Below are 24,141 nucleotides of genomic sequence, written 5' to 3'. Positions count from 1 at the left end.
AATTTTGCAATGACTTCCGATCGAACGGCTATTTTTAATAAGCATTAATGGGCAATACCTCCTGTTCGCGGCTCCATTTTCGAGTAACGCCCTTTGCCAGGGCTTCGCGCTGTGAGTTCCTGCCTGCGACGCTAATTTTATAGCGACTTCACCGTCGCATATACATGAAAATTTATTGGATTCCAAAGCTCGCGCGCGCGCGCGCGCGATCACGTCAGCGGCGGCGTTACAGCGGCGTTTCGCGCTCGCGTAAAAGCTCGCGGCGCTTTTTATTAAATTCGCCGTTTCCCTGAGCGTCGCACGACCTCGTAAGGACCCATCGAGGCGAGAGCAGACACGACGCGAAGCGCATCAGAGACGTTACCGTTTCCCGCGAAGTACCGAACGAACGTAAGTCGTAACGGGCGAGGCAGAGCGGCGACGTCGGGCGAGGCGGCGGCCGGATCGATGGATTCAATTTTTTTTTACGACCAACCGGGGCGCGAGCTAGTCGTGAAATTTTAACGGGCTCGCTCGCTTCGCCGGCAACGACGTCCTGCGCGGATTCCTCGCCTCGGAGGACGCGCGAAGTGGGAGATCACGCCCGTTTATTATGGATCCTTGTAGCGATGCAGCACGATTCGCGGCCGCGCCAACTGGCGATTCCTTTTCGTCGGGATTGTTTTACGCACGCGAGAAGATACGACTCAGTGGGTGAAATCGCTTTTCCCTTCCTTCTCCTCCTTGATATCCTCGCCGATTCGAAAGGTTGTCGCAAATAATGTACGATCTCGACAAATAGCACGTCGTTCTGTTGAAACGTCGCGAGAATCTCCGCGCCGGTATCGTTAAACCAGCATGATTTTTAAACAATTAATAGTAAAACGATAAATTAATTAATTCACCAACTTTAACTGTAACATAAATGTTATTTGTATTGTATTCGCGTCAATAACTTGCGTCAAATATCAATCAAGAATAGCAGCGAATCATTTAATTTCACAGTTTCAGTTTGATTTTATATCTTTATTACGCAAATTGCGAAGCGCAAATGCGATTTTTATTTCGGACATCTTCACGCGCGCATTGCGTACTCCTCGCGCCGCGCAGCATTGTAAATATGTATTCGCGTGCGGCGGGCATTGAATCCCAGAGCACAAAAGGAACGCAAGTATTTACGCAACCGGCACAAGGGAGCAACGCACCGTTTACAAGCGCGTTTCGCACCGGCTGTGAATGCTCGCATTTTCATGACTCTCTCTCTCTCTCTCTTTCTCTCTCGTTCTTTCTCCCCCTCCGTCGCAGAAATGCTGCGAAGATGCTGCGAAGATGCTGCGAAGAGGATCCGCGGCGAAAGAATACGGCCGGGGTAATTAAGTGCGACCGGCGCTCTGCACGCTGCCGATCTTTGTCTGCCTCGCGATCCCGGCGCAATTAAATCAGATATTTCAGACGGCGCCGTTTATCGCGATTCCGCGAAAAGCGGCGACCGGTCGTCCCGATAAAAACCAGGCCCTAAGCCTTGCCTCCACCCGCCGGCGGTTTTTCAAGATCGATGACCGTCTTGCATTCCCTACTACCTGCATTTTCCCCGCGGCTTGATCTTGATTAGCGACGCGGCAACGTATCGAAATGAGGGAATTTATCACGTATTCATTTTTGTCGGAAACGCAATGAAAAACATTACTATGAATTGAAAAGGCAACATTACATTAAAGGCAAAATTTTTTATAGTTTAATTTAGTTACATCGGAAACAGATTTTAATTTAAAATTTTAATAGTATAAAAATATTTTCAATAATTTAATATATATATATATACACATTTGAAATGTATTTTGGGAATAAAATTGCCTAACTAGTTTATTTGATAAAGGTAAAAATTGTTGTTTATTTAAATCTTTGAAAATAAAATAAATTCTAAAATTAAATTAATAATTCGATAAACAATTGAATTGTGATCTGTAAATAAAATTTATTTTCGGCATTTTAAATTTTTACTGTAGCGTTTGAAAAGTCTGAAATCGTGAATCGAAAACCGATGTTGATAGCACATTAAGATGCTTATTTTCTCACTCATGATTGTTTGCAGCGTCCCTCGCCCGTCAATATGTAGTTACTGACAATTCTTATTCTTTTATATGTTGGCGATGCACATAATAGAAAACGAAACCGGTTCTGACGCGCGCATTATTATCGCAGCTATTGCAAATCGCACGAGTGACGAAACGATCACTTGTGGACGCCCATTAGAGAGAATGACTCTGCTCGCTCACGAATCGGTAACTATTGCACTTCTGCGCGCTTACTTCAAGTTCCAAACTCGATCACCGTCCGAGCTTGAGGACTTTTGCCAAGGTCTCGATGCAAACTCGATCGGTCAAAGGTGCCGTAACGACCAATCGAAATGCAGTAAAGATTAATATAAGAATTAATTCATGCGACAAAATTTCTACAATATTTTTTATGCCTTATTATATTCTTGCACACTCGAAATGTTATCTTCGCCTGTTTCCATAAATATATAATCGCGTTTTATTTGCATAGAAAGAAGATAATATTTACTAGTATTTCATCAAAGAAAAACCTTTAAACTTGAAATACATTTTTAAATAATAATAGTAATAGCAATTAAAGGAGAAGAATATTAATAATATTCTAAACAGGTTGAAAATTTTGTCCACTTTCAAGCGAGGAGATAGTGAGTTTAACTATATACAGAGTGTTTTATCTCCACTAAACAGCGCTTAGGAAAACTGTGTGCTGTCTACGTCGCTATAAGAGCCGTTCCCTTCATTTAGCCGAGGCAACGTCGCGGGCGAGGCTATTCGCCGAAGTCATTAAGCCGGCAGTAAGTACACCTGAATACCGACCTCCACCTCCGAATACTCGGACTGTCAGCCGTGTCTTCGTGTGGTCCTTCGAGGTGAACGGATCGGGCGACCCGGAAGAGGCGCGCCCACACCGCCATTGTATTGATTGCTTCAACCACCTCAATATTCTTCGCATTTAATGTTAAATATCGGTTTTAGACATAGTGTCGCAAAACTTTGCAGTTACGACCATTTAATCTCACGCAAGATCTCCAGACCTGTCATTAAAGTTACATTATTGAAGTCGTATTATTAAATCCAAGTTATAAAGCTTCGAGAAAACGCGTATGGCACCGGTGTATCTTGTTTCAGGAATCTTTAATTGAAAGCAGCGCTAAAATCTCGCTGAAAGCGTCGATAGTAATTTTTCGAAGAAGCCGAGAGAGCAGACACTTTGCGTACTCGCGGCGTGGATCTCAATAGTTAACATGTACGCGCCGTGTTCGATTTACATGTCGCTCGGGATATCTCTGCTTCGCTCCCGTGATGAATAATAGATTAACGGCCGCTTATTAGGCGGCCCGCCGAGGCCTGCGCGACCGTCAAATGTTAGAACGTACTAAAATGGCCGCTCCGAAGGCCAGGTCGACTTTTTACGACGACCGGTTTAGAAGCCGCTCTCGCCCGCTCTTGCTCGGTAGCCGCCGCGCTTCCCGTTGCGGCTCCGACAGTTTTGCTACCTGCGGCCGTGCCCAATCGCGATCGCCGATCGTCCGGTCGGAAACGACCAATCGGCGACGGCTGAAAATATCAATGTTGAGCCGGGCCTCTCATCCTCTCGTGGCAATCGACGCGATGCTATGCGGCTATCGAGGCTGTTTCTCGATCAAATCGCGGAGATCCGCTTGCACGTCACGTTTACTGTGGAATTTCTATAAGCGAATCTAGCCTATCAAACGTACATATATATATTTCTTTTGCAAAATTAGATTAAGTTTTTGCACATTTGAAGTATCTCGACCACCGTCACATTATATAATACAATTCATAATGTCTACTTTAAGTATTTTTTTTCTTTCGCATTTATTTAATAATTAATCAATCTTTAATTAATCTGTACTCACATAACAGAACTCTCTCTCTCTCTCTCTCTCTCTCTCTCTCTCTCTCTCTCTCTCTCTCTCTCTCTCTCTCTCTCTCTCTCTCTCTCTCTCTCTCTCTCTCTCTCTCTCTCTCTCTCTCTCTCTCTCTCTCTCTCTCTCTCTCTCTCTCTCTCTCTCTCTCTCTCTCTCTCTCTCTCTCTCTCTCTCTCTCTCTCTCTCTCTCTCTCTCTCTCTCTCTCTCTCTCTCTCTCTCTCTCTCTCTCTCTCTCTCTCTCTCTTTCTCTCTCTCTTAAAAAACTGATTATAATCTAGCGAGTTAATTGACACCCACCCTGTTACGTAATGAATGAAAGATACAAAATTATATTTACATGTAGGACAACGCAAATTTCTGAATGATAAACAACGAGACGGACAATTACGTGAATCTTGTATACAGCTGCCGCTTTAACGACGCGACGAACGAAACGCGGTGGAGAAAAGTTTGTCCGCGGGATTATTCGCCCTTATCTTACACGGCGATTCTACTTTGCGGCTATCGCCGCGGCGCCGTTATACCGCCGTGATAAATAACGACGACAAAGGTTCCCTTATTACATCGTTTTAAACAATACTTCTCTGCGGACAATGAGTCGCAATTATTACTGCCCCTTTCCCAACGCCGGATTACGCGAGCTCGTTTAACGCGAGCTTAGAACGCGATCGCGTCGCGAATAAACGGCGTGCGCGTCGCCGTTGCGATGCCGTCGCGGTAGCGAGCGGGTCTGTGCATCATGCGCCCGCACCTGCCGAGTCGAGTTCCACTCCATTTAGTAACTGCGTTTCTGTGCGCGGATCGTCAGCATTCTACAAAGAACAACGCTTTTTGCGCCGTCCGGCGTGATACGTGTCCAACTTGCATCACGTCAATCGTTCACGATTTCTCAACAGAAATCCGGGATTCCGAAATTTCCTTCCGAAAATAATTTCACGAATAGCCATTTCTTTTATGAATGCCGGTGTTGAATATTTCGGCATTAAACTTATAATCAAATTTCTATTCAAACGCGAATCAGCATATGTCGATTAATAAGACATTAATTTTAATGATCTTTTTACGCTTTGAAAAATAATTTCAAGGTTTATCGATCGATACGACAAGAAAATATACTAGAAATAAACGGAGAATAGAGTTAATGTATTCTGTATGAGATGTTTTTGTCGTACAACTGATAGTAAAGAACGATATTTTTAATACTGTTCTAACTTAGTCAGCCATCTTAGCAAAAATATCGCATCAAAGCATTCATTATCATCAATTATGAAATATTGCATCAATATCGCGAAGAATCGAAGTTTTCTCGATATCAAAGTACGTGTAATTTCAAGGTGCAAAATAATTAAGCGCAATATGTGTGTGAAAGTCATGTGAAACGCGAATAAAGCGGAGCAAACGCATAGAGATCTATGAAAAGGATGCAATTAAAATAGCGGAATCGTACGGTCGCGATGCATGCTCGTAATGGTAAGGTGAATGCTACAAAGCAAGAGTTTGCGTGTATTCATGAGAAAGAGAGAGAGAGAGAGGGGGGAAGGAGAGAGAAAGACTGTTGATCGGCCATAAATGCAATAGAAGCATACTCGCCACTTGCTTGAGGAATTTTCTTCGTGTCTTACGTCGTTTCGCTGGATTCAGCGCGGCGACCGAGTATCCGCGGCGTGCTGTCCTTGTAGATTCTAATTCTATAAATCCGTCTCTCTGAACCTCTCTCTATCTTTCGTGCAGCCGATTGGAATGCATTACCAATGGTTTTAAGAACCTTGAAGTCACCCGACCACGTTTGAAAGTAAGCTGCACAATTTCTTACCCACCGGCGTGTCACCACTTAGGATAATCGCTCGCGTGTGTTACGTCCGCAACGTGTGTGAAATCTGCCCACCGCTCATTATATCGCCGATCGTAATTTACATCGCCGCCGATTGTAACGCAATTATTACGCCACTGCTGTGAAAATAGGCAGAATCGGCGGTGGGGTAATCGCGTTTATGTTTTTCAGCATCGCCACGAGCGTTTCCACCGCGAGTTTTCGTCTTCGAAACGATATTGGTTTGTTGCTTTTGCGACGTTATCTCCCGCCTTACTCGTAAAAATTCTGTGATTCCCCGAATAAAGCTATCTATCGATCGCATTTCTTACATCATAGCGAGTCTTGGAAACTCGTCTTAGAAAACGTAAAAGAATTTTATTTGACGATGTTTACGATTCTTCGTATATACTAACACATTTTGCTTCGACTTTTTTTCTTTACCGTTATCAAAACTCGATACTTTTGATGTTATCTCGGCGCGATTAGATCGGTGATTAGTTGACTAAAAGAATATTCCGTTTGCAAACCGGATATTTATTTATCAATATCGATTTCAACGAGATTCTTAAGTAAATACAATACCCTCTTCATGGCTTTTTAAAACGAGAGCGATTTCGCGATAACATACGTAAAAAAATAAGTAAATTTTTCAATCACAGTGCGAGTGATTCTTGTAAACACTGAAAATTTGTTGATGCAAAGATTTACTAAAAAAAGTTGATAAAAGGAAAATCCAAAAGTTAATTAATTAAATTCCTATTGAAAACATTGTTATAAGAGCTGACGTTATATAATATTCAATTTTGAAGATTTTGTAGAATACTTATCTCGCCAAATGAGAGTTGCGGTTGGGGCGCCGAAATACCTTGCTTCGATTCTGATATAATGAGATAGATAACCAACACTGTTAAACCTTATAATTAAGCGTTATTTAATCGTGTAGATCCGATAGGCGAGATAGCGTGAATATGGATTAGCTTCGTGAACGTGCATGAGATCGGAATTCGACTTCGACCAACAACGCATGACACGACCTTAAAGTGCTCTCGTAGAACGCTGCCACTCCCGAGGCAGTCGGCAAAAAGAAGCTCGTGGAACAAAATTAATTCAGAGTTGCCTGCTACGTTGCGCTAGAGTTTCGCTCAAGCGAGGTACGGCGTTGCATCGTCATTACACTCGCCGAAATTGCCGTTCATGAAGCAAATTTGCTGCGGGCGCGACGATAAAGGAACGTCGCAGAGAATACATTACGGAATGCATGGGAGAATCTCGAGTTGATTTAGCAATTTCAATAAAATTTTCAGCCGCTTATGATGCAACCGTATTGCTACTTTTATACCTGACAGATGTAGTTTTTACTTCACATTATTGCAAATAATAAATTTATACGCGATAAAATTGATACGAATTTTTATCACTGGAATATTTTGTTGGAGAACGCTATTAAATATGAGCTTCGAGCGAGGCGTCTCAATCATTGTGCAGCGCTTTTATAGGCACGAGGCCCTTCTAAACAGGAGGGGCCTAAACGACCGAGCGTAGCCGCAGATATTTAGACGGCCAATCGCGTCGCGTTAGTGCTGCGTGGTTCCTTCTTCGGCGGTGCCTAAAATGGTGATCACGCATATGAAAAATGGAGAAGAAGATACGCGCACTTCTGCCGTGCGCTTTGAACGGATAAATATTATCATTAAAAAGAGAGCGCTTTTTTTTCTACGAGAATGATTCATATGATTTATATTCTCGCTATAAATCTATAAAATAAATGCGTATTGAGAAGAGTCTCTGCAAATTAAATTAAATAACATAATTTATATCAATTTATGGAATAAATGTAAAATTAAATATACTCTCGCGTTTTCCGATCATTACCCGACCGGGCAGATTACATCCTCACGTTGCAAATTTTAATAATCCGCAATTTATGCGAATTACTCTCTCTCTCTATCTCTCTTACAGACTTGTTGTAATATGCAAACAATTCTAGGTAATCCCCTCAAATTGTGCAAGGTGATTAATTATGAGCATTATACAATTCAACTTTTCAAGAGAATTAACACAGTGGAATTGCGTTTAGATGCGGCAACAAAATATGTCGGAACGTATATTTTAACATTTTATTATCGCATATTGGAGATATATCGTATAAAAAATTATATTAGCCATTTGGAAGACTATCGCTTTTAAAATTCCTGAAAAACGAGCCGCGCGTGTAACGGGCCGCGCGCGTCTCTCCCTCTCTCGCGGCGCTTCACAACGCTTGGCCTTCGCGCTACAACCGGTGACGTCATACCCTTCTAAACAGGAGGGGCCCGGGCGGCTAAACATAGCCGTGGATTTAGGCGGCCAATCGTAGTACGCCAACGAGGATCCCCTTTCTAAGCGGCCCTACCGCTCGTCGTGAGAATATCGGTGTATTTGGATGGAATGGTGACGCAAAAATGGCTACTTTCGATAACACAGGTCTAATCTCTCGAATGTATCATAACGAATTTATGATTAGCAAAATTAAAAATTTATATTGTTGAAACTTTACTTTATCGTAAAGTTTTCAAAATAATCATGTTAATATTCTGTCAACTTATTCTCTCGCAATATCAATAGAACATATATTTTTTCATTGTCAGTTCAACAGACGTTTGCATTTATATACGCATTTTTAATCGCACTTACAATAAATTAAAATCACATGTATTTCCTTTATGTTTATATCGACAAAATTGATTAATCATGCATAAAAAATGAAAGGTCCTTGGCACAAATCTTCACGATTACAATGTTCTTTAATAGAACACTTTTACTGCTGAACAATCACGCCACTCGCGATGAATCTACTTGAAACCAACATTTCCTTTCATCGTATATTCGATGCACCGGGGGAGATGGCGAAGGTTAATGCAACCACGATCACGATCGATCGCTAGAAGGATACGTACTGACGCGAGGCAGCGGGTCTCGTGCTCGTCGCGATCAAGTAGACCAATAATTATCATTGTCCTAATGCACTCGCCGATCGCAAATATTTGCGCGAGCGAGCGAGGCGCATTAATATTTATCGCATGCTAAGCGCCGCGACGCGATGCGACAGCCTCGCCGCAACAGCATGCGGCGCTTTCGCAATGATCGGTCCAATTTCAGCAACCGCTCGCACGCGACTTCTTTCAAGTCTCTGTCTCCCTTTCGATTGATTGAAAAAAGAAATAGATTTTTGAGAACCAGTTACGGAATATTTTTGCCGATATAATCACCGAGATTAATATTTTGTTCGCAAAATATTTTCTTTGTTAGCTCTCAGCGACTTCTTTGTTAAATTAATTTCATCTCGTTAAAATTTCGCGTTCCTTCTCGAGAGAGTAAGAGTGAATTGCGAACTTATCGTTGCTGCGAAGATATTTGCGCGTCGTGCATAAGCAATATTATCGAATCTATTGTCTAAAAATGGGACTGTCGCGTTTAAAGAGGGACGTGTGGTCACCTCAGCGATTATGCGCGCGGAGGCCGCGATGCAGCTGCAGCGGCAGCAGCAGCAGTCTCTTTCAGACGGCACGAATAGAGGTGAACGCCGAGCTGCTAGTCCAAGTGTGTGGTAATCGCCGTTCGCAAGATGTTTACGTAATTTTGCCTTTTTTCGCATGCATCTCCGCTGATCGGGCGCCTCCTCTCCCTCCTTTCGTCTCGGCCCTCTCTTCCTTTCGTCCCTCCACTCACCGCGGTGCATCGACGCACGCGATGAACGGTTTATAAATGCCGCCGTGAACGGATGTCGACGTATCGGCGGCATTTATTTCATAATTTTTTTCCTTTTTTAGACGCGCTTGTAATATTATTGCTATGTTTTTTTCCTACGATTTGGAAAATATTTAAATTGAAGTACGATCAAAAAGTCTTCGTAAAGATATAATCAAGTGTAACAAGCGAGTAGAGTCCTATTGAAGTAAATTTAAAAAATTAAGCAAGGTATAAATTTTTATTACACACATTTAAATGTTGTTATTATCATAATCGCCGTATCCTTCTACATTGATCCGAGTGTGAGAGAAAATATGTGACTTTTGAACCATCTTCTGTATTGTGCACCTGGCTAAGTTGCGCAAGAGAGACACCACAGAAAAAGCTATACATCGGTAGCGAGACCTCATAAAAACGATTCGCAAGTTGATGATGCAGTCGACCGCAATAAAAGGCAATAGAGAGGGGCAACACGACGTTCGGCGACGCGCCGCCGTTCAATTGAGTCTCGCAGCTACACGATCGTTCGATCTCTACTCTCGCGCGAGATCCGTGTCACTCGACGAAAAGTCGGATCGCGGGGACATCTCATGACCTGCAACGATAGAACGGCACTCGCATTCGGCACAGGATGGCTAATGTCGGCGAAACTTTCCACATACACCGTATACGAAAGAGAGAGGGAGAGATGCGCCGGGTCCGGATTATTCTGCCTCTCGCGCGCGGTCCCCCGGTCTCTGGGCCCCGATCTCGTCCCCGTTCGTCCCCGTTCCCCCCCTTTCATTACCATCCGCGAGCGCTCTCCTCTTCTCTCATCACGGTCGATGAACAGCCGTGCGTGAGCTCCCACTTTTTGTCGGCCGACGACCGGCCCAGGCCGCCGGGTTCTCAATGATTTCAAACCCGTTTCGACGCGCGTACGCGCGCGACCGCCCTGAACCAAACGCGCTGAAACAAAGTCCATGGGCTGTCCGCTTAACGGAATTTCAGGGTACTTGCGTTCATAAAAAACTGGAGATTAGAGGGAATCATTTCAAGTGTTTGGTGTATGAATGGATGTTCCGATAAAATGATAAAAAAGTGCCAATATTCTTTTTCAGACATTTTGTTACTTATCAAATTAAAAATGCTTTCGATATCTTATTTCGATACGACGAAATTACTTAGAAATAATCCAACTTTTTTATCTCAAACAAGTTAATTAATTTCCAATTTCAAGTTTCTTTGTCTCTAATCTTTAATACAAATAAACTTTTTCAAAATTTATTGTTTTTGTTTTTGATCTAACAAATACATTGCTTTCGACTAATTTAATCTGATAGCAAAAGTTAATAACATTATTATCAAAGGTATATCGTATCATCATGCGCGACAGGAAAGGTTTCTCGATAGAATTTGTAGGACGATCACGGCGTAATTAAAATAAAATGTAATTTTACGTGCGTCGTCATAAATTGTGTACCGACGTGTTCGAGTACACGCGCGCATCAACCTGGCGGTAGGTCAGTACCTTCTGCCTATCTCGATCTCCCCCTTCTGTCCCTCGCTGCACTCTCTTTCCCTCCTCCCCTTGGCCCCTTTCCTACGGGCAGTCCGCCGGTAGTTCAGGTTCGCTCGAACCAACCCGGTCATTCGAACCGACCAAACTGGTTTCGCGTCGTTTTCCGATGTCGCGCCGAGAATTTGATAGATTTTTGCTGTATTCCGATCGCCGGTGATCTCCCGCCGGCCACAATGGCACACAGTGTCTGTGTGCATTGCCTTTGGTTCACGTACACGCATGTCCTGGCTACTATGCAACGGCCAAGATATGCACTATGAGTGGATTATAAACATTGATATGCTCGGGAAGTGTTGGCGATAGCAGATAACGCATGTTTGCCAATAATCGTGTAAAAATGCACACGATACATGTGGCTACGCGGTATCACGGTCGCGCTGCGAAAAGTAAAAACGCCAATTCGTGTCCTTCCGCAATGTCAGTAAACAACGTGCCGTATATTCTGAAAGCGAGGGAGTGCGTTGTTTATGATTTCTGATTTTTGTGGTATATAATTTGCAATAATACATAATGATGTTTACGTTGTATTATTTACACGTCTATCGTGAGAAAAGCAGTTGTGAATTTATGAGAAAACACGAGCACGCTTAATTTTTTTAAATAGATTATGCGTGCGCCGGAGGGAAGGTAGACTCCGCCATCCCTTTTCCACTTTGCGCGCTGTGCCGCGCGTGTTCGTGAAGGGGGAATAACCAAAATATGCCGTGGAGAGAGACTTAAACTTACGCGTGGCGTTATTTATCATTATTATTGGCCGGGTAATACGGACTGACCTTAGGAACACGAACGCAATGCCGGGTCGGCGTGCGTTCTCCGTAGTATATTAATGCTCACGCTCTGCCTATGCCGATGTAATAATCATTCTTTTTTCCCCGCACGCATGCACGCTTAATGACGGCAGGTGCAGCGATCGCAGTACAAGGTGGTGAATTTCAGCGAATGTTCCTAAGTTTCACTGCTTCGCGACGATCACAAGACATTCAATATCATTTTTTAATTAATGATATTACGTAACGATTTCGTAACAATTGGATTCGAACGAAGAAGAAATTCAAACAAGTTGAAAAAAAAATGTTAGCAAATTTAGACTTCAGAAAATTAAAAAGAAACGTTTATTATTTGCGTCAATTTAGTGAATATAGATCGCAGCAATGAAATAAATTATGCGTCATATTCGTTTAACAGATTTGATCATATTTCGTCTCTACTAACGTAACGCTGAGCTCAGCGCGTCTGAAAAAGCAATTTATGCTTCGAAGAAATGAAAGGAGAACTTGTTTGCCGTTATTATTACCTCTCCCCCGATAAATATAGATTAATATACCACCTTGAAGCCACTGGCAATAACTGCATAAGCGTCGCTAATTACGTACCTTGTTCCGTAACATTCTCCATTAACATAGCACCGTTTTGATGATTTTTCATGCGCACCTTTATGAAACAATTCATATATTATGAATCCGGTGATGTGTGGCAATCTAAAAAAAAAAAAAAAAAATTATACGAAATTTATACATCTACAAACATGACTATTTACAAATTTTTATCGTAGTGTTTAGCATAAATTAATTTTGAGAAAAATGTTATATGTAAATCTTCACAAATTTTAAATTATTATCCTGTTAGAGAAACTAATGATAACTAATGAAACCCATAAGATATATATTTATTGAATTTAATTAGCAATATTAAATGCGTTATTAAAAGCATGTAAACTATATGTTACTCAACTCGTAACTTAAATCATCAATTAAGTCGCGAATAGATTAGTTTGATCCACTTAACCGCGCTACAGACACCGGTTTGCCGGACATTGATATCAGTTGTCATTGGGTCCAGAATTTCTGTTGGAGAACGCGCTCGCGACACGCGTGCTCGCTTTGGCAGGTTGTTGCGCCGATTGCAGCATGCGCGTGTCCTAAATTCCGACGTGAACCAAGTCGATCCAATTTCACGGACATTTTTAATCCGGTCAACGACCTTCTATGACGCTTTAAATGTTCATTTCGTTCATCGCGACCGTGTCGCGCTGTCGACTACAATGAAAGTGCGTTTTTAGCGAGCTGCGAGTGTTTGCATCCAAAAACAACATTCCGATTTGTATTCCGAAGTGTAACAATATGGCGCATTCAATGGTTATCTGGACACGTGCTCAGCGCTTAAACTGGTTTAACTGGCATTGTTTTCCCAAACCGTCTAAATCTATCGCGTTATAAAATGTTTCATTAAATAATTCGTGCAAACAGCAAGGTCTTTGATGCCGTCTACACCAAATCGGAGCAATCTCCCATCTTTTTTTTTTTACAGCTCATTTCAGCGAAGCCTTTGTAATCGTTTCCGTCTATCAATGTTCAATATATTACAACACTGCTTCCCATCGACGATTGAAATGAGAGTGGCGGCGTGCTCTGATAAACACCGGGGATATCTCTCGACTCGCGTCGACAACCGTCGAAATAAACGCGAAGCGCGTCGTGAATTCGCGGCTCTTAATAACTCCGCTTTACATTCGGACGCATAATTGCGTCCCTTGATCGCGCAGAATGCGCTCGTCTGCGAAAAAAAATATATAGAATTAGCCGCGGCGAAATAACCCAGCCGCGCTGCGAAACGCGACGTTTCTTCCGGATTCGAGAGTTTTTCCGTCACAGCGGTGGCGGCGGCGGCGGCGGCGCGCCGCATCGCGCCGCGCTCGCATGCACGATGAGTTTTATCCAATTACCCAACCGCGCTCGCGTCTACTTTTTCATTTCTCGCGGCTACAGCATATTGTTCCGAGGGGGCAGCGCACGCCCTGGGACATAATAATAAATTCCTCTCTTTCTTTCTCTCTCTCCCCTCTCCGCCACCCTACCCTCATTCCGCTTTCCTTTACATGTGTCATCGACTGCGTGACTCTCCTCCATCCCCCGCACTTGGCCGCAAGTGCAGTCAAGGAAAGAAGCGAGAAGGAAACGGGAATGTCGGGAAAGGAGACAAGAGACTGCGGATGCACGACCGGAGAGAAAAAGGAAGAGAGAGGGAGAGAGAGAGCTGGTATAAGAGACTCCATTGCTCGCCGCGTAATTGAAACGTCCTGTACACGCCTATAAGGCAGAAGGAACGCCGTTGCAGTTCATCAGTCATTCTGGGAGTACGCGGCCGTCATCGCGGATGCATTTGCAACCCCACGGAGCACGAAATGACGTCCGCGCCGCGGTAACAGGCGCGGGAGAGGGAGAGAAAGAGAGAGAGAGAGAGAGAGAGAGAGAGAGAGAGAGAGAGAGAGAGAGAGAGAGAGAAAGAGGAAGAAAGTGGAAGAGAGAAAAATAGAGAGACAGAAGGGCGGACGACGAGAGGGAAGAGAAGGATAGACGGTGGAATAGATCGAATTGGGGTGGGAAGTAGAGGGGGGGCGTATATTCACATATGGCTCGTATTCGTGGGGTAGGTCGTAATTGCTCGACGATACAAAGGATGGACAGAACCCTCCTGGGCACCCCCTCCACCCCGTCGTTCCTCTGAAACCACGGCGGTGCGGCGGGAAGGAGAATGAGACGGAGAGGAAGCCCGGGCGAGGGAGAAAAGGACAACACCGATAAATTGAACTAGCCGCTCCGAAGACACTCCGCTCTGGGCACGCTTCCGTTGTCATGACAGTCGGGAAGCCTCTCTGTTTCTCTATATATAGTATATGTTTTTTCTTTGCTCCCTCATCCCCCGGCAACCCCCAGGCTCTTTGTTTCCAGCGAAACCGAGATCATCTTCCGCGATTTAATAACGGCGCGAGCTCCCCTTTCACTCTTCTTAATCCTCCGGCATTTCGCGATGTTTGCCAGTCGCGGTGGACGAAATTATCGAGGATCTCTGTCATCCCTCGACACACTTCGCTTAAAGATCCCATACAGCAGATCCACCATACGCAGCAAGTGTAATATGTAGGGCTTAGATTTCGATTCGCGGCCGACAAGCACTCTCTGAACTTGCCAACTGATCGTAAATTTCAACTCGTCCAATTAACTAGTCATTAAAGTTACAATGTTTACAAAGACGTAATTCGGTTTCAACTATTCTAAGGTATTTTTTTTTCTTTTTCAAAGTAGGGTAATTAATCGTTCCGGCCAAGTATCGTTTTAATTATTGCTCTAAGCATTTTTACCAAGAATTACAATTTCTTTTGAAATTGCTTACTTCCTACGCACACGCTCTGGTTCGACACAAGCCTGTAGCAAAATATGTATCATCATAGAACCTTCGGGCAAAACAGGAAAAAATAGCGTTAAACGTGTTAAGCGAACAGCGGTCGAGCGCTTTCCTCGTGATATTTATAACGTCTACGCGCAGTCATATGCCATTTTTTTTCTCACACGCGCGGAAAATTCCGCGCGCTAAGCGCAAGGGGAATAGAGCCATCGCAAGACCGGCCGTGCTCCTCTCAGCGGGGCGTGTGGTAATTAAGGTCGCGCCGTCGTACGAATCGAGGTTCTAGGAAAAAAATTACGCTCATCGTAGAACGGGAGAGGACGGGAAGCGGCGTAACAACTCGGTCGAAGTGAGAACGGGCGAAAAATCGCCCCTCGGCCTCGGTTCGCCCGCTCGCAGGAACGGAGATTTACATAGAAACTAATGAAACTTGCAATTGTCAATCAGAATAATTCTATTTGGGTAATTTTTAATACTTTTGAAATTAAATTGTGGAAATATAAGAGAGAGGGAGAGCTAATACACTGCCTTTAACACTTCTTTGCTTGATCCCGTCTTCTTTGAGAATCTTTAAAGAGCTTCGGACTCTAATTGAACCTTGCATGAAGTAATTTTATTCGATAATATTTATGAAAAGTTTTCAAAAATCAATATTACACGAAATTGAATATTTCTTGCTCTCTCGCTGCGAATATTTAGAAATTCTTAGCCGCAAAACCCGATAAGTCATAATACGTTCCTGTTAACTTAGATCGCAGATAACACTTTACCATCGACGATGCGTGCACTTTGGCCGGAGAACGGGTCCCAGTCGGCTCTGGGGCCGAGGGAGAGAGCCGCTAATAAAAGCACCCCGCAATGAGAAAGTCTTGAACTGTGCGCCGCATTAGATGCGCGAACGGGACGTTACCCGCGTTTACGCTATTTTCCGCGTGCGCAATTTCTCATTTACACTGATACTAGTGCGATTCCGTTAACGTCCTGTTTCCCTCCCTCCCCCCTTCGGCGAGGATTATATTGTAATCGAAGTAATTTATGGAAACGGGCGCAAGATTACGCCGGAAACGCACGGCGGGTGCGTACAAGCAGGATTGTAGAAGCGGTTCGCCTCGCTCGCCCCCGAGGCGTTAATGCTAATCTGAAATGCGGGGTCAACCGCGGGGTTTGATGAGAAAAAATTATCGCGCGTATATATCGCGATAATTCTTTCGAATAATGCGCGGCGTACTTCCGCGTCGGAGGGATAACAGTCGGAGGGATAGCAGTCGAAGGGGCATGTCAAAGAAGCGGAAGAGCAATGCTCGCGGATTGCCCGTCGACGAGCAATTTGCGATCTTTTGTTGCAAATGATTCTGGGAAATGAATCTCATCTGTGATAGCATTTTATCCCGCTTCGATTTTATTTCTTCCGCGCGGAAAAACATGAATCACGTGTGCTTGGCGGATCATAATCGCGAATTTGTAGACCGGTAGACATGAATGTTCTAATGTTTATGGATTTTCTGAAGGCAAAACGAACGCGTTTAAGATATTCATAGATCACAGCGGTGGAAAAATAGAGATAACGACTTAGGAAAACTTAATGTATTCTAAAGCTTTTCGCGCAACCAAGTATCCCAGTCGCGCGCCACCGCGCCGACAGTTTCTTTCACGTCGCTCGGTTCGCATTGATTGTTTGCTCTTAATGAGGGTGATATCCTGTGGCATGTTTTAATGAACACCCATGATAAATTCAACACGCAGTTGGTTTAATACACGACGACAATAAACTTTCTCAAGTATTACCGCAAGCGCGGAGATCCGCGTTAAATGCAGGTTTACTCGATCGTCTCCCTTATTCGTTCGCATGATGTTTATGCAAAATTCAAACATTGCGGTAATTGCGATTGTTGAACAAATAAGACAGTGCGCTAGCGAAAAAGCTAATAATTATGATTAAAATGTTTTAAGAAATGATAAACGCGCGTTTATTTAATAAATCATCAGATAATTATTAAAGGTACTATTAATTTTCACAATACTTTTCACAGGTTCTTTATTACTGTATTTTATTTTACCTCTTTTCATAATTTATTTTTTTACGTTAAAATGTGTATGTGTATGAATAAAGGCTTATGAACTCCTTTTTTGCTCTCGGTGTAGGATTCCATTATCTTCCATTGACTGTTACTCGAGTCGAGTCTCCGTTCCTCGCAGCTTAAATGACTCACGCGCGACATTTAGACGGCATTGTCATTCTAATTTCTAAACAAACCAGCAATCTCGAATCACGCCTTCGCACAGCACCGAGTACGAGAGTTCTTTGCGAAATCGCAATGCGCAACTATGCCATCGAAAGCTCTGAAATCGGCAAAGATGACGCGGAGAGCTGAGATAGGGATTTTTCTCGCGCCACAAGCAGAGCGAAGGAAAAAGATTAATTTGTTGAAAACAAGCTTTATCTAGCCGCGCTATTGAGTGGCGCGGGAGGGTAGCGTTCGCGCGTGAAAGATAAGCCTTATCGCAATAATTACGTTATCTGAAAATGTCTAATGCGACGGACTCGCGAAAATTCGCTGGTATAGGTGCGCACACACGCGAAACACGGACGCATGTAAATCGCCGATACGCGTCGAATGCCGTTCACGTTCATTATTACTGACCGATGTTCTTTTTAGCCGTCCAACTGTTTCGCGCGCGAGTCTCGCCTCTGTAAGAGCGATCGAGTAATTTTGTTAATAATAATTGAAGTAATTTGCTCGCCGGCACTTCGGATCGCTGATCGGTACAGATACAGCATGGTAAAACCTGTTTTCAGCTCGACAAAACGAAATGGTCGAGCCTTCCAGCGGAGTCGTCGGTATATCACGTACACGCCGATGTACCTACTTTGAAAAATCGACCATTTACGATGTTCTCGGCGACGACTCCACGATACTGCATATATTCTGTTAAAAAAATATATATTCGCGCTTTTTCATAAGGAAAAGAAATTTGCATCTTGTGAATTTTCTTTTTACAATAAATCTAATTTAAAGCGGCGGCGTTACCGAAGACATTGAAATTTTACATAATTAAAGAATAAGGTTCACCTTTGAATTAAGAGTTATTTTTAAATTTCTATTATTGCTTCGCGAGCACAAAGGAGACGGATTTCACGTTTGACAAAACCCGTCCAGTGACGCGCGCGTAAGAATCGCGCATTCGCATCAGTGCAGTGATCGTCAAACTCGTTCGTGATCGCCGTTTTTATCGGCCCAGACGCTCTTCCACGTAGTCGGTCATCACACGCGCGTGATTCTCAGGGTTACGCGAGTCGCGAAAAATATTTGAAGCACACTCGAACACCGGCCTTGAACGAGTTTGTTTGCGAGGGCCGCTTTATCGACGAAGGCTCAAGCTGCGCTGCGCTGCGGCTTATTTTTACGGAAGGCGACGTTTGTCTTGCGTACCAACGCGCTGTCACTATCGCTGCAGAAAAAGTCGCGTTTAAAAATCGAGAATGCGCACTAAGCTACCCATAATCTAACAACGATAGTAATAATGATGATAGGCATTGTCGATTGATCATAATTTTCCATGGATATGGTGTGAATCTCTACGAATCTGTGGCGTCACTTATTTTACGACCGTTATGTAATAAACAATTTTTAATGTAAATTAATCGTTTTCGGTTTAAACTGAATTTTTGCGGAAATTATACCATTGATTTACTTCAATATTGTTGTAACAATTTATAACAATAAGAATTTTGAGAAATATAACGATGATCAAAAGTAATTATATATATTAAGTTAGCAAATATATAAATGTGAATATATTTTTTAAGCATTAATTAAAATATTTACTTTAAAATAAACTTATTAATTACCAATCATTCTATATTCATGTAAGAAAGAAAATGGTCTGTATCGCTTAAGAATACTTATCGCTGACATGGAAAAATATGCGAAATCGGCCAACGACGTAACCAATTTCATCGTAATGTTCTCTTATCTCGGGCATTAATTAGTGTGCAAATGTATTATCGTGTTTCGGGTGCGAGCAAGTCACATTTTTCTTGACCTCGTCTATCAATAGCGTTCCGAGCAAAACACAAAACTTGTATTCTCCAATTTTCTTATATATTGAATTAGGAACACAAACTTATTTTATATTTTATTGTGCTGTTTCTTCTTTTCGAGGAAAAGTTTATATATCAATATATAAATTATTAATTAAATTTTAATATTTGAAAGTAAAAACATCCAAATGTAAATTATTTAAATCTGTTCGTGTGAGAGATATTCTTTTGACTTCAGGTCAGATTGCGAAAGTGAAAAATACGAATCCAGCTTTTACGTCTTTAATGTTAGAAGTAAAATTTATTAGATAATAACTTCGACCGCGCGTGATGAACAGCAGTCTCTTATAAATTTCTGGTCAAAATCTAACTTGCTCGATGGCCATGCGAGTTACCAGTACAACGCACCGTTTATGATCGTTCCTCTTCTCTTGCTCGCTTTTCTCTCCTCGTCCACGTTCCTCCATCGTTCGCCTGGCACAAGGGTTCCCTTGTACTCGATACAGGGCGCGCAAAATGCCCGATGGCGATATCATTTCGCTGCTGGAGATAAATTCCTATTCCCATTTCCTACCTCTCTTCTCTCTCACACACTGTCTCTCTTCCCCCCCCCCTCTCCCCCGCCGTTTTGTCCGAGAAATGAAAACGCTTTCTTAATGAAAATCGGAACCTTTGACAAATATTTTCTGTCAGTTTCTGCTGCGAGTCGATCACATTGTATTAAATAGTAAAGTTAAATTTATATCTGTATTTATATATTTCTGAAACACTTTTGCGGAATTGTGGCTCAAAATATTTGAGACATGTTATGTATGTAAATACAATGACTTTTTGATGAAAAAAATCTAAAAAAACTGATTAGATTTTTATTTATTCTTTAAAAATTTTTTTTGTATTTTTTTTAAATATATATTTTATTGTGTCTTATTTCTTGCGAAAATGTGTTCGGAACATATGTCGAACCACGTCATCAGACGCGACATTCGTTTGTAGCAATCGTATTAACGATAATTCAAGCCTCCTCCTATTGTTCTCTCGCAGACGCGAGAATGAAATAGGGAGATTTCTGGCCGGTAAATAACGAGTGCACCACCTCGCGAAGGCCGGTGACCCGCGTTGTCGCGTGCAAAGCACGTTATCTCCGAGCGACGAGCAAGAAAATCGCGAGGCGACGAAGGCGGCTATCTGCGTACAATTTTCGCGCAGCAGCGACTATTTCTTCAGCTTGCTTTTTACAGCGTAATACTCGTGTCGTGTCATGTTTGTATATTTAGAACGTGACTATTGTCGTTAGCTTTGATAAGTGCCTTGTTACGTAACCTACGTTACGTTAAATGTCGAAGAATGCTAATTACTAGATCATCATTGACGCGCTTTGACAATTATTTTAAATAATAACACGGAATGTTCTGTTATTTGTTTTATTCATAGAAACCAAATTTTACTTTTTACGTAATTTTACTTTGCACGAAATATTACTAATGTCATCGGTATAGCACTTCTCTTTTATTGCGTAATTTATTCATCCTCGCGTGTCAGCCCAAATATGTTCAGTAGCAGATCGACGTCATTCGGATTTCAAACAGCACGCGGAATAATGCGTTATCGTGCACGCTCGTATCAGCACTCACGCGATCGCGAATTTTCGTCGTCAACAATACGAATTATATTGCGGGTTTTCGTAACCAGTATTGTTCAGCTGGTCGAAAGTGTTGAAGTCGCATCCGTTTCCCACGCGCAAGTTTTCTTTATCGTCAGCGCCGATCGCACATCAGTTTCGTGATGAAAAAGGAAAAAAATAAAATAACGAAATTATACGGGCGCGGATACTCCAGCGCTCTGCTGCAACAGCAGTACGAGCAAGCTCCAGACGAAGGAAGAGCACATGGAACGTCAGATGGCACGCACGCCTCGCTCCGGCTGCGTGTCATTGCTACGTGTACGCAAATTTCGAGTATGAGAGTACTCGATAAAGAACAATTATGACATCTAATAACTTCAACATCTTACGCAAATGTCATCGAAAAAGATTTTCCTTCAGCTATATTTGAGTAATAAGAGATAGAGTTTTATTGTTACGCGAACCTTTTAGAAGTCAAACTTATCAATTCTATAAAATAGTAACAAAAAGTTGATCAACCTCGGTACGAAAATTAAGAAATTTATAAACAATGCAGTTGAGCATTTTGATAAATTTGATCTAAATCTCGTTCGAATTCGCTGCAGCTTGAAAGAGATATAATTCATCAGTGCACTCGTAGAGAATGCAGATGCACACGCAACCGAATCTCGATATCTATTCCATGCCTAATAATTACTAGTAACTTAACACCCATTATCCCGCGCATAGGGTTTCAAAAGATCGCTATCTCAAATCATAAAGCGAACGTGCGCATTTTGGGCATCAGCCCGGCAGGATCGGTTTCGGCAAAACCGAGCTAATCACACGGAGACACGAGCGAATTAGCCCGTCGTCAATCCATTAACGCGCAGCATCGAGGCATATCTCGTCGATCGCAATATCGCAGGAAATATATCGGCTTCCTCTATCCTACGATCGATCCATTGCGTTTGGACACGCGCAGGTGCGGAGTAGGTAACACTCGCACACCGCGAAACTGTTACGTGCGTAAATTCCGTCGACGGAATGATACTCGGGTACACATGATCCGCTCCGATCAGCGGTATCATTACCGCCTGCGTGCTACCGATAGTTTATTAAGTGATTTGTGCGCGTCAGCGTGTAATACGAAGATTGGTCATCTGAGTTTACCAGTTGTTTTTTCTTTTTTTTTTCATTTTTGAGATAAAAGCGACATTAAAAATAAATATGATTGTTCTGCGTGAAGTTTTCCTGTTGTACGGCACAAAACAAGCATATTTAAAAGTATTCTCGCTAAGCCGTTGTTTAGTCAGTAACGGAAATCTTCCTTCGATTCAACAAAATGATGGAGAAACAAATCCTCTTTGTTGCCAATGTAACTATCGCGTGTCATAGCAAAATCGTGTGATTGACTTATCGCTGAGCGCGACGCGAAACCCGCGAAATCGAATAACGATATCCTCGTTAGCGCGCGTCCGACGGCCCGTCTTGCCAATGGTTCATTAAGCGATTCGCAGACAGACTGGCGGATGCGAGGTGGCCCGCTTTTATCGGCGTTCCGCTTTTCTCCGACGCGGCGCGCGGATTTCCGCAGAAAAGTTCGCCGAACGCGCGCCCACCGCCGCGCGCCGTCGTTCGATCGGAGGCTCGTGGAATTCGCGCGTTCGATTTACGGCCGACATTCCTCGCGATCGATCGTAAAAATCACCGTTGAAGGTTGCCAGCTCGATCGGCGCGGCTCGTCGTGCCCGCGCGAAAGAGATGGAACGAGAGAAAGTCTCTGTTGAGATAATCCGAAACACAGGCGGGATGACGCTTGGCTCCTGCCTATCTCTACTCCTATCTCTGCCTATCTCATGGGGATAGCCACGCTCAATAGCCCACCGGGCTCGCCCGGTGAACAACGGTACGCCTGAAGAGTGGATAATTGTGTATAACAATGGCGAATGAACGGAATTGAAGGGCGAATCGAACCAGGTTTAAAAAATCCACATTCTCAAAAACGTGATTGGGAAGCAGAATAATTGCTTTCTGCTCTCATTAAAATAAATATATAATATGAAATTAATGAGAATATTGCAAAAGAATTGCAATAATACTAAGTTATGTTTACATTCATATTTTTAAGCAAGAAAAAACTGTAGAGAAAAGAAGAGCAAAAGTAATAAATTTTACAAATTTATAATTGAAGCAAGTTTGTGACGTACTTTCTAATCGAAAATCATGAATTGTGTGTTTCGAAATTTTTGTAAAATATTACAATATCGTGGAATGTTTATTTACTGTAAAATTTCTTGCGTATTCTTTTTTTCGAAATTCCGCGAAAAAAGTATTTTAAAAGAAAACAGCAACAAACCAACTCACTGCACTTGAACGTCTCGAGCATCGTCGGCGAGTGTTAATAACGTAATCGCCGATGAAAGAGTTAACATCGTAACTCCTGACAGCCGGTGAATGGAAACGTGAATGGAAACGCCGCGCCGTGCGATCGGCACGAAAGTAAGAGGCGTTCGTTCGTTCGTTCGTTCGTTCACGAAGGAATCGGTGGCTCGACAAAAAGTCAAGGGACCATTTCCCCGGCGCAAAAATCCGTCAAGGCAGCCTGAGAACGTTGGAAAGGAATATGCATCCGCCGTTCCTAACGTCTCGCTTCGCTTTGATTAATATTTAAATCGCATTAGGAGGCACGAATCCGCGCGTGGCGCGGAAAATTAATCCTTTGTTTCCTGAATTATTTTCACAATATTGTTTTTAATTATAGCCTCGGATTTGCGAAATAACACGGCGTTAGCCTTGGCGCGGCTCCAATTTTCCATTTTACATCGCGCACTTTATCTCAGCGCTCTATCATGAGCGGCTGACGTGACAGTATAGTTCCGTTGTAACGCTAATCGAAAACTTTCGAATCATTTATAACGATGTAGGAACTACTGCGACGAAACGCGGGTGTCAAGGGTCAAGCAAACGCACGATTCCGCGCGCTCGCGATTAACCTTTCCGCTACGAATAAATCTCACTGTCGTTCGCGCGCGAGAGCGCGCAACATGCGCTTTATGTATCTCCCGTGTACGTGGCTGTGTGCAGTATAAGTTTGAGAGACGTCGCGTGATTTCTACAACTCGCGTATTAAGCGCAGCGTGTTGCAAATTAATGATACGAAAGATCGGCGGGACAAAGTCTCGATCGTGAAATCGTTATGTTGTACCTTGCACCACGCCATTAGCGAGCAACGACAGGCCGCAATAAATTTCTGCCCTACATTTACGGCTTCAATATGATACT

General features: G+C 42.9%; 1 protein-coding gene and 1 long non-coding RNA gene across 2 annotated transcripts in view; one reads left to right on the top strand and one right to left on the bottom strand.

Annotated features, from left to right (window-relative positions):
• LOC105672552 (mushroom body large-type Kenyon cell-specific protein 1-like) overlaps positions 1-24,141 on the bottom strand; it is a 169,165-nt gene that overhangs the window by 133,783 nt on the left and 11,241 nt on the right. Inside the window, exon 2 of the mRNA XM_067353919.1 lies at positions 12,406-12,510. The gene's annotated coding sequence lies outside the window, so the exon portion shown is untranslated. The remainder of the gene's footprint in view (positions 1-12,405; positions 12,511-24,141) is intronic.
• Positions 1-24,141, top strand: part of LOC105672554 (uncharacterized) — an 80,495-nt gene that overhangs the window by 45,197 nt on the left and 11,157 nt on the right. The window lies entirely within an intron of this gene.

This window comes from Linepithema humile, chromosome 4, assembly GCF_040581485.1.
Source record: "Linepithema humile isolate Giens D197 chromosome 4, Lhum_UNIL_v1.0, whole genome shotgun sequence".
NCBI classification, from domain to species: domain Eukaryota; kingdom Metazoa; phylum Arthropoda; class Insecta; order Hymenoptera; family Formicidae; genus Linepithema; species Linepithema humile.
This window is presented reverse-complemented; position numbering and strand designations above follow the sequence as displayed.